Here is a 12,519-nt window from a genome sequence, read left to right on the forward strand (position 1 = left end):
AGAGCAGCGGCCTTGATTGTTTCAGCTGCTTTTCTGGATGCCAAAAAAGCAGGTTTGATAACAGAGGATCAGGCTAGCTTTGTCACTGACAAATGCAAGATTAGTGGGGCAAAAAAAGTGTTGGAGTCAAGCTCCAAAACACCGAAAGTATTGACTCTGTACATGGGCTGTATTTTGACGGCTGCAAAGACAATACACTTACACAAATCAGCGAAGGTGAAAAGTACTACCGCGACACTGTCAAAGAGGAACATATTTCTCTTATAGAGGAACCTGGTTGTCATTACTTTGGCCACGTCACCTCTCCTTCCGGGTCAGCTGAGGATGAGACGCAAGCTATATGGCAACATTTACAAGACAATTCAGTTGATGTGGAACATCTAGAAGTTGTCGGTGCTGATAGCACCAACACGAACATAGGTTGGAAAGATGGAATCATTCGGAAACTAGAAGAAAGAATTAGTAGGCCATTACAGTGGGTTGTTTGTCTTCTACATTTCAACGAACTTCCATTTCGTGCTCTTTTCGAATACATAGCTGGTGTCTCAAAAAGTCCAAATACATTCTCTGGCGACATAGGTAAACTACTGTGAGAAGTTGCCTGTTGTCAAATTTGAAAGTTTTCCATTCTGCGAATTACCTTCTGAGGTTGTTAATCCGACCCAACTTAGCACAGACCAAGCTTATCTCTATAAAATATCAGAAGCTGTTATTTCCGGTCCATGTTCCTCAGATTTAGCGTCGATGCATCCAGGTAACATGTGCAAATCTCGCTGGCTCACCTGTGCAAATAGAATTCTGAGATTATACATTTCTACTGACAAACCAACAAAGGAAATAAAGATTTTGGTCAAGTACTTACTTACAGTTTACTCACCTTTGTGGTTCTCAATAAGATTCAACAGTTCAATCAAAGATGGCTCGCGCCATCTCTATGCTGCAATTCAAAGGTCGAGATACTTACCTGCTAAACTGCGCAAGGTTGTCGATTCATCCATTCAACAGAATGCTTTCTTTGCTCTTCCAGAAAACATTCTCCTTAGTATAATGACTGACGAACGGATATAAGTCAGAAAGTTGGCCCTTGACCGTCTTCTGGCAGCCAGAGAAGCAGAGTCTGACACTGTAAATGGAAGGGTTAGATGTAAAAAAGTGCCAAAGCTGAATTTCAAAGCTAATAATTATTACGATATGATTAACTGGAAGACTATTACCTTGACTGTTCCACCAGTTCTTTGTTCAGTTTCTAACGAAGAACTCATAAAAGGGCTGTCGGGAGACACTGCAGAGGTATGGAAATTTAGTGAATTCCCCTCTCACACCGTGGCTGTCGAGAGAACCGTCAAACTGGTGACAGAGGCATCTTCTAAAGTTATTGGCCCCCAATCTCGTGATTGTTTTATATGCTCTACACTGAAATCTAGGCAACAAGTGCCAAAGTTTAGTACAAAATCTGATTTTATCAATAAATTTGACACAGATTCCGACTAAAAGAAGCCTGACATATGGTTGGTTGGTTGGGTTGGGGCTGTGAGGAACCCGAAGAGCAGCCACTTCCACGCGGTGGGTTCTGGGTGACCAATACAGGTTAGCTGAGAGCTGCCACAATTTTCACCTTGCGCTGTGACGCGCCGCCTTTTCGCTCGTATCTCGGGAACGGTTCACGGTTCGGTGAACGGTATTTCAGGCGCTAGGTAGACGATTTCACGATTTTAGGCGAATTTCCGAAATTTCAAGGCCGGAGTTGGGGTTGAAGATGCAATCAAATCTCAAAACAAAAAGTTGCATTGGAATCAGGAAGTACTAAGGCAACTTTTCCGCACTATTAGAAATCCCGAATCGAAAAAAGTCCGGAATCGACCCACCCTAGTGCACACACCTTTCGTAAGCCCAAATTTTCGGTCAAAATGCCATAAACAGATGTTTTGGAGATGTTAAATTCCATTTCCATGAAACCACTCGTCCACTCTGCTATGGGATAGGCAATCATCGCCATAAACTTGTTTCATCATTTGAAATGTTTCGGTAAAAATTTTACCAATTTTAAAACAAAATTTAATGTTGCTCTTTGTTCGAAGCTCATTTTCGCACTGATAACACAAACATACTGAGACTTAAAACGCAATAACTTCATTTCCAATCAATGAAATGTCATGAAAGTCTCACTGGACAATTGATAAAGATAGCGGATTCTAACGCACCAGTCGACATGCTTGTGTAGGTGGCGCCACCAGGGGGCTCCTAACCTTTAAAGTCTTAAGACGAATTAATACGAAAGTGAAATTTATATACCCTGTTAATGGTATAACGAACATAAAATTGAGGCGAAACCGGGACAAGGTAATGTAAAAATGTGGATGTGGGAGTAAGCAAGACTTGAACTAAAACAATTGAGGCCAAAAAATGGGGGAAATACTGAGAGAAGAGCGTGCGAATTTCCTATTCCTGTCTACTAGATCAGTTGTGATAAGTGCTTGCCACATTACAGGAACTAATATGTACATAATTCTAATCAAAAAATTACCATCTTCACCACTATTCATCTCTTTTGTTCTTTTCAAATGTGCTCTCCTACACTCCTCAGTTGCTCATTTCGATTAGGTACTCTTAACTACACAATATTCCAGATTTCTACACTTCATGCTGCTACCACTGCTGACAATTTCAAATGTCATTTTTATACTCTCGCAACAAAGTTGCTAAGGGGAGTATTATAGTTTTGTTCACATAACGGTTATTTGTAAGTCCTAAAACTAAAAGAGTCAGGTATAGGGTTATATATACCAAAGTGATCAGGGTGACGAGTAGAGTTGAAATCCGGATGTCTGTCTGTCCGTCCGTCTGTCCGTCCGTCCGTCCGTGCAAGCTGTAACTTGAGTAAAAATTGAGATATCATGATGAAACTTGGTACACGTATTTCTTGGCTCCATAAGAAGGTTAAGTTCGAAGATGGGCAAAATCGGCCGACTGCCACGCCCACACAATGGCGAAAACCGAAAACCTATAAAGTGTCATAACTAAGCCATAAATAAAGATATTAAAATGAAATTTGGCACAAAGGAACGCATTAGGGAGGGGCATATTTGGAGGTAATTTTTTTGGAAAAGTGGGCGTGGCCCCGCCCCCTACTAAGTTTTTTGTACATATCACGGAAACTACTATAGCTATGTCAACCAAAGTCTACAAAGTCGTTTTCTTCAGGCATTTCCATATACAGTTCAAAAATGGAAGAAATCGGATAATAACCACGCCCACCTCCCATACAAAGGTTATGTTCAAAATCACTAAAAGTGCGTTAACCGACTAACAAAAAACGTCAGAAACACTTAATTTTACGGAAGAAATGGCAGAAGGAAGCTGCAGCCAGGCTTTTTTTTTAAATTGAAAATGGGCGTGGCGTCGCCTACTTATGGACCAAAAACCATATCTCAGGAACTACTAATCTAATTAATTTTAGAGCAAAATAAAAAAATTTTTAAATGACGAGAGTATAAAATGTTCGGTGACACCCGAACTTATCCCTTCCTTACTTGTTGAAGTTATACTTCTTATGCGAGTTTGGAAAAGGTTGCGTTAAACGTTTAACGCTTACATATTTACGCTAGCTTGTGGGCGAAGCTGTTCGAGCATGAAGGGAAGCGGTGACAATCGGCGATCGTTCGTTAGTTTCTTTCGGCACAGCTCGGATTTTCTACCAGCAACACAATGCTGTGACGCTTTGCCGTCGTATCAGTGCTTCGACACATTGACTCTTTGACAAAGCGTGAGTTTCGGCCATTGGTTGACCGTGACAACGGAGATGCGAAAGATGCGTGCGACACTTGTTATTATGAATGTATTTACATAGGTATGTATGTATGTGGCTTGCATTTGCTTTCGTAAACATACAGACAAATGTGCCAAAGAAATAATATATGTATGTACATATATGCCATACAGATTCTATCGGTAGTTATGGAAATAATAACGAATATGCATATTTCATAAAGTTCATTGATTTTCTTTGAAGAAATGAAGTTCACTTGGCACATCTTCACTTTGTAATAGTCGAAATAAATGTAAATAATATATGAAATATTAATTTATTTAAAAATTTAAAAAAAAAATTAAAATTATTGAAGTGAAACTTCTTAGGCGACCTCGGAAAACGCTTCAGTGGAGGGGGAATAGCGTTGAACGATTAACGCAACTCGGAAGGAGAAGAGCAACAGTGAAAGATAGAGTGCGAAAGGGAGAGAGAATGAGAGAGTTTAAGCAGAGAACTTAAAGCATAGAGAAGGTGCAGGTTCGATAGCGAACATTTGTTAGATTTGTAGTAAGGAATTCACCTCACTACCACAGAATTCACGCTGTGAAGAGAAATAAATATATGTGTTTTCGGCATATGATGACGTGGCATGTATGCCCAAGCAGACAATATGAACGGATATAAATATATGTATGCATGCCCACCCAGCAAACATATTGGCAAGTGTTTTGTAAATTAAGATTGCAGCAAGCTCGCATAAGTAAGAGTTTTGCGAATGTCGTTGACAATTTGTTTGCAAATGCAAGTGTTTCATAAATTTAAGCAAAACGTGTAGTTCTCGCCGCAAAAGATTGTGCTAATAAGTTGTGTTAATAAATTATGTAAAATTGTTCTTAAAGTTGTTAAATTAAGTGCGTTTGATACTTTTAATTATCATTTGCTATTAAAAAATGTAATAATCGACTTACTTAATGTCTGCAGCAAAAAAGAAGAAAAGTGTTGTGCGCAGCAGCTTCGAAATTTTTGAACATCTATGGAACGGTGCGGCTGCAAGTTCTGTAAGTACCCAGAGTGAATTTGTGGAACAGGTGGTTGTGCCTGAAGCACAGAATAATTTAGATTCCTGTTGCCAAAGGATGATTATATTTCTGATGAAAGTGAGAACTCGTCCGATGGCGCCGTTATTGATTTCAATAAACGTTTAGCTGCATGGTTTGTAGAAAGCAATGTGTCCAATGTGCATGCTAATAAATTATTGGACTTATTAAGCGACAAAATTGAAGGTCTACCAAAAGATATCAGAACGCTAAAACGTACGCCGACTGATGCTCCAGTTGTCTCGTTATCAGGTGGAGAATATGCGCATTATGGCTTGAAAAACTGTTTGACAGATTTTTTGCGGGAATATAAAGTGCATACAAATATTTTAGAATTGAACTTTAACATCGATGGATTGTCAATTTTGAAAAGTTCGCTGAAGAGCGTGTGGCCTATTTTAGTGAATGTAAATGAGACGGATTCAGTTTTCGTGGTTGCTATTTTTTGTGGACGGTCTCATCCCAATGATGTGAATAAGTTTCTGGCACAATTTGTCGATGAGTTGAACGATCTTCTCCAAAAAAATGGATTCTCATACGAAAACAAAGCTTTTGTAATAAAATGTCGAGCATTTATTCTGGATGCACCAGCTAAGGCACTTATGCTTGGAGTCAAAGGACACGCAGGCTATAGTTGCTGCACAAAGTGCATTCAGAGGGGCCAACGGAAAGAGAATCGTATTATATTCCATTATCGAAATCATCCTTTGTGCACAAATATAAATTTTCGGCAAAGAACTGATGTCAGCCATCACAACGAGCAAAGTTCTTTGGAGATTGAAAAACTTCCAATCGATGTGATCCAAGTACTCGCTCTAGATTACATGCACGTGGTGTGTTTGGGTGTAATGAAGGCTTTGCTTGGATCCTGGATAAAAGTTAAAAATCGCAATTATTCTTTGCAACAAAATGATATACGAAAACTAAACAGAGGAAATTCTCTGCGCCTTACATACCAAGAGACTTTTGCAGGAAACCACGGGATTTAAAAGAGATAGACCGCTTCAAAGCAACGGAATCCCGCCAGTTCCTTTTGTACACAGGCCAAGTTGTGCTAAAGGACATATTGAGCCAAGAGAGGTACATTCATTTTTTGCAACTTAGTCTTGCAATGCGAATTCTCCTCAATGCTGAAGATTGTGTACAAAATAACAAATGCGCAGAGAAGCTGATAAAGGATTTCTTACTCAGGGACCTGTTTTATATGATGATTTAATGTTAACAAATAATTGCCACTGTTTGAGTCATTTGGCCAGAGATTCCATGCACTTTGGATCACTAGAGACAACCAGTGCTTTCAAGTTTGAAAATAAATTAGGAAAAATTAAGAAACTAGTTAAGAAAAAAAATAATGTTCCGTCCCAAATTTACAACAGACTAGTTGAGCAGAGTGTACATGGAAATCATCATACAAATATTGTTTCTAAAAAATCTATAGTACAAAATGATGGCACTTACAAATTTGTTAAAACTAAAATCTTTTATTTATCATCTATTGCACCTGAGAACTTTTATTTAGTACAAAAATTAATTTTCAAACTTATTTCCATATCAAGATCTGCTGATAACGATTTTGTACTTCACGGGCTAAGGGTACAAGACTTACATAACTTATATGATCAGCCGCTTCAATCATCGCTTTTTAATATTTACTGTGCCGAAAATCTCAGTTTTAACAAAACACCGAATCACCATACGCTTGACGAAGTAACATCAAAAGTTATATGCTTCTACACCAGATCGTCTTATACATACATATACTTGTGCCACTCATAGCAGATCATGTCGCAGAAAAATCTCAATTATATCGTCGACCCCATTAATGATGACATCGCATCCTCACAAACTATTTATGTGATTCAACCAAGTCCAAGCACAACCAACAACAACTTCTTTGGATAGTGCAACGTCGTTGGGTAAGATATTTAGTTTTAAAGGATACTTTTAACATAACACCGCAACATTTTTCTCATGTTTGTTTTATATTTTCTTCGGCAGCAATTCAATCAGTAATCATCGACGCATGTCAAAAGTCTGTTGAAAAGGTGGAGGAAAAAAATAAGCTAATATTGTTGCGCCTAACAGAAAACGTTGAGGGGATGCGCAAAGAAATCATTGATCTTAAAAAAGCGGTATCACATAATAACGCTACTATTATACCAAGCTAGCCATTTGCTAATATTGAAGACTTCCTCAATTTTGAGAAAACTATTCTGGAAGATATAGATAAATTTTCCTTGCTGGTAAGAATTTAAATTTGAAATATCAGGTGACTGTATACTGATGTCGATTTTATATATATTTTTAGAAGGCAGATCTAAAAAGATGGTCAACATCCAATTCGAGAAAATTTGTTACGAAAGCGTGGCAGAAGATTGTGACTGACAACGTTGCTGAGAGCTTTTCCTGGCGAGGAACTGCAGATAAGAAGTGCATTAGGGCCTTCACTGTCGCCACTGCTGTTCATCGTAAGTGAAATACTTTTAAAAGGTTTCTAGTTACATTTCTATATTCATATTTAAATTCCATTGCAGAAACTTTCGCTGAAAATGGAGGCAAGGAAGAGGACTTTGTGTTTGCCTCTAAGTCATATTTCCAGTACGCAAAAAATCGTATTCAAATTGAAACAACAAAAAAAGTAAACTAAAATACTATGTAGTAATGATGTTTTAAATTAAAAAACAATGAAGTTCCTATTTTTATATTTCAATGTAACTATGAAGAAACCAAATTTAATATTAAAACTGATTTTTTTTAAATGTATCAATAAAAAAACATATCCAAAACAAAGTAAATGTTTAAAACGCTTACTTATTTCATTAAAAATACGTGTTTTTTAAGCATTTTCAAAGCGTGTTTTGTAAGCATTTAGAAAACGTGTAATTACGTTACTTAAAACACATATTTTGCAATTGTCTTTTAAACGCTTATAAAGTTGGGTCCTTTTCGATTATAAACCCCTTGCTTTGATGTCTTTTGTAAAGGTCAGAGCTGCGTTTTATAAGTGTTTTGCTTACATTTGATCGCTTATTTTTATATGTAAATGCTGGCTGGGCACGAATGAAAGAATTTCGTTTTGCTTGTTTAAATTTTTGCTTTCAACCAGGGAATCGCTTGTATGTGCAATGTATGCATATACATATATATGTATGTATGTATGCTTTTACGTTTTGTCCTCAGCAATTCAATATTGGCATGTAAACATAATTATGATACGAGTATAATTTTGTATGAATGCATGCATAGTAATATTTATAGTCAATTTGGATATTTAATCAAAGCAAAAGCTAAAAATCATAAATTGAATAACTTCTAAAATAATATTTTAAGTTCTCTGCTTAAAGCATAGAGAAGGTGCAAATTGAATTCTGTATGTTGTTGTGTGTAAGTTTAAGAAAGTGTTGGTCACTCCACCATATTTTTATGATATGCATTTCTTGGTATATCACTAAGAAATTTAACTTCTTCCGCGCGTAAGGACTCCACGCACCAGGTTTTTTTTTACATCTTTATCTGCCTCTTTTCGCACATTTTCATGTTACTTATTTGTATCCTTTTAAGCACGACTAAAACATTTTGATAGCTTTCACATTTACCTAATATTTAGTTACATATTCAATTTTGCATGCAACATTTCTTGTTGCGAATAACTTCTCACAGCTATAAAATTTAAAATTTCGGTATTTTCGATCAAAAAACAAAGTTTATGTCTTTTATTGCTTTATTATGAGAATGCCGCATAGTTTGCTTTATCAGATAGCTAATGTTGCAACATGATTGCTACTTTGTGTTTTTCAGCTTTTCTTCTACCTTAGTACACTCTTTCAATCATTTTGTGCAACACTTACCTTCTGTATACAGTATGCATTACAAAACTATGAACACCTTTGCAACTTGCCACAAATCCAAAACAAACAAAGGCTCCTTGTCTCATGCCGCACACAGTTGCTGCTTTGCAACGTAGCAAATTCTTCTGATGTGCGCCACACGGACACACAAACCGCCGAACAATACTTCAGCTCCCCCATTTTCGTTCTTGCTGCTTATTGCATAAATATTTTTTGCCCATTTTTGTTTGAAAGTATACAAGTGCCGCTTGCAATTTTCAGTTTTAACCGCAACGCGTACGTATTCTGTACGCACAAAAATCCAGCTTGTCAGCGGCAAAGCAACCCTGTTATTAAGCACAGCAACTCATTTTGGGACAAGAGGATAGATATCAGGAGGACAATTGCTTGTTTGGCTGCTTCTCCACGTGATTGCTTAGCACTACACTGCAATTGCCATGTTTATGGTAAGTGTGTGTAGGTGTCATATAGCTAAGTGCATGGCTGGTGTTGAAATCAAATTAATTTTCAATTTTATTGAGTGAGAACTGAATTCCTAAGCAGCTTGAATCAAATTAGTATGCGGAGAACAATGGAGTCTCTGTTTAGCTATTGAGTGCCGACTAAATTTGCACTGCATTGTTCAATAATTATGGAATTTTGATTAAAAAAAAACAAGAAAAAACGTTAACTACGGTTGCACCGAAGGTAATATGCCCTTCACAGGTGCATTTCTGTTAGTAACTATGTGTCAAGTTTATATGGAAGCTATATGCTATAGTAATCCGTTCTGAACACTTTTTTCGGAGATTATGTTCTTACCCTAAGCACTAATCCATGTCAAATTTAGTGAAGATACCACGTCAAATGCGAAAGTTTTCCATACAAGCCCTTAATTCCGATCGTTCGGTTTGTATGGCAGCTATATACTATAGTGAGCCGATATGAACAATTTCATCTAATATTACATTATTTCTATAAACAATAACTCAAACCAAATTTCGTGAAGATACATATATCGTCAAATGAAGAAGTTTCGCATGCAAGCATTTGATTCCGATCATTCAGTTTGCATGGCGGCTATACGCGATAGTTAACCGATCTGAACAATTTCTTCGGAGATTACATTGTTGCCTTAGAAAATAATCTATACCAAATTTCTTGAAGATACCACGTCAAATGAGGAAGTTTTCCATACCAGCACTAGATTCCGATCGTTCAGTTTGTATGGCAGCTATATGTTATAGTGGTCCGATATCGGCAGTTCCGACAAATGAGCAGCTTCTTGAAGAGAAAATGACGTTTACAAAATTTCAGAACGATATCTTGAAAACTGAGGGACTAGTTCGTATATATACAGACAGACAGACGGGCATGGCTAAATCGACTCAGCTCAACATAATGATCATTTATATATATACTTTATCTCCGGTCTCCGACGCTACCTTCTGGGTGTTACAAACTTCGTGACAAACTCAATATACCCTGTTCAGGGTATAAAAAACACAAGAAAAAACGTCGACTTTGGTTGCACCGAAGCTACTCGTATTATTAAATAGAACTTGATTTTGTTGGTAAAGTTTGTATGGCCACTATGTGATGTTGTGGTCCGATTTAAGCGATTTCTTTGAAATTCGTGGTGTTGCTTTTAAAGACAATTTAATTAAAGATCGAATAAAAATGTTATTATTCGTAGATTACACCGTTGCTTTTTCATCCAAATTTGGAGATGATATATTTTCAAATAAAAATGTTTTCCAGACAAGGTTTTGATTTGGGACGATCAGCTAATATGGCACCCATATGATATAGTGATCTGATTTGAGCGATTTTGACAAACGAGCAGCTTCTTAGAAAGAAATGGTTGCATTAAAAACGATATTTCAATAAATTTGAAGGAATAGTTCGAGTAAATACAGAGAGATGAACATGACCAAATCGACTCAGCTTGCCCAGCTGATCGCTAAACCTTTTATAGAGTCTCCAAAGTTTTCTTCTCGGTGTTAGAAACTTCGTGTCAAACTTAATGTACCCTAATCAGGACATTAATGTTGAATTTTAATTTATTAATTTTTCTAGTAACTAATCTTATTGTAGACCACTGAGTTTTATTATGAATATAGATGTCGGTATTTATTGTTGATTATGTAATCATGGCTTTGACTTCTGACTAGTGACTATTGAATGAACTATAAAATTTGCATTACAGAATTAAGAAATCAGATTATTTAGTAATAATTAAGCTTCATTGCATTGGGACTAATAACAATTGAATTAAGATTACAAGACTTATATTGATTTCTGAAATATGAAAATTTTTCTAATTCAGCGAATTAAGATTTCCAATGATTTGGTACTTTGAACCTTGCGAAATTGATTCTTGATTTTTGACCTATGATTATTGACCTAAGACAAGAAGATGTTGGGTTAATGTTGTTGCCAAATATGTATATAACTATTTTCGACTAATGATTATTGGATTAGGACTACACGCCACATATTTTAAGATATTGGTTTCTAATTTCGTAAAATTTTTATAACTCAGTCAATTAACATTTCAAATGAATTGGCATTTTGAATTCAGACCAATGACTACAGAATTAATTCTAAAAAGATTTGCTTGTTGATTGATTTTTGATTATTGACGAACATATAACTTTTGAGTCAAGACTACACAATTTATATTCATCTATATTGATTTCAACTTCTAACATGATTTTATTATTCAATGAATTTTTTTTTTTAGGCCGTACGGAGCGTTTAAAATACCTTCGCACTGTATAGGGATCGTCAACCTACGTGGTGGTGTACCCACTAAAACATTCCCCCCTTCTATCAATGCGACCGCTTTCGCATTACTTCAGGGCATTGGCTCATCTTCTATTGGGAGTCCGCATCCATCTTTTTTACGAGGCAATTATTTCCCAGTTTTCGCTGCTAGCTATAATTTTTTCTAAAAGATTTTCCGTACTAGTTTTTGAGCTTGTTTTCTACAGTTTTTCGTGCTTCTTTCTATCGGTCGCACTTGAAAAAGGTATGGTTTGCATCATCTAGTGGCTCGTGCCACGTTTTTGCCATGTTGTATTTTCGGAAAAACCCCTAACCGGACAGCGTCTGTGTTATGTGGTAATTTACCTCGCCGTGTTTTCTATTGTGCCACATCTCTATTTCTTTATTTCTTTAATTAGTTTGGCGGTCCATCTTCCTTTGCTCTCCCTTGTCCACCGACCTTGCCAGAGTTCAAAAGTTTGTTTTCTCGCCTGTTGTCTTGTGAGCTTGTGTATTTCTATTCCGTCTTTCTTCCATAGCCAGAGTTGTCTACTCTCATTTGCGAGAAGGTCTATTGGGATGACGCCGCTTATCACTAGCACTGAGGGTTCGGATACAGTGCGGTACGCCGATGCGACTCTCAGGGCTGCTGTCCTCTGCACTTTAGCAAGCACTTTCCGTCTATGTTCTACATTTTACCCATCGGCCCATATTTCACTACCGTATACTAGCACTGACTATGTAGTGTCTATAAGAAATTTCCTTCTACTTGCAATTGGGCCTCCGGTGTTTGCCATAAGTCTTGATAGCGACATGGTTATATTGGCTGACTTTTTTGCAACATGTTGGATTTGAGCCCAGTACGTCATTTGTCCATTCTTATTCCCAGATATTTTACAGTTTTCGTCGTTTGAATAGTTTCTGAATGAACTTGCATGTTTACCTCCAGCGAGATATGTTTCCTAGTTAGCAGGACCAGTTCTGTTTTTCCTGCAGCTAGGCTGAGGCCGTGTGAGTCCAACCATGTCTGTGCTCGTAGCGTAACTTGCGCCTGGCCATGTCGGTATTACGCGCGGTT

The 12,519-nt window shown here is 37.1% G+C and overlaps 1 pseudogene; it reads left to right on the plus strand.

The window, feature by feature from the left end:
• Positions 1 to 6,627: 6,627 nt before the first annotated feature.
• Positions 6,628 to 12,040, plus strand: LOC120770652 (annotated as a pseudogene).
• The last annotated feature ends 479 nt before the right edge of the window (positions 12,041 to 12,519 follow it).

Source organism: Bactrocera tryoni, chromosome 3 (assembly GCF_016617805.1).
Source record: "Bactrocera tryoni isolate S06 chromosome 3, CSIRO_BtryS06_freeze2, whole genome shotgun sequence".
NCBI classification, from domain to species: domain Eukaryota; kingdom Metazoa; phylum Arthropoda; class Insecta; order Diptera; family Tephritidae; genus Bactrocera; species Bactrocera tryoni.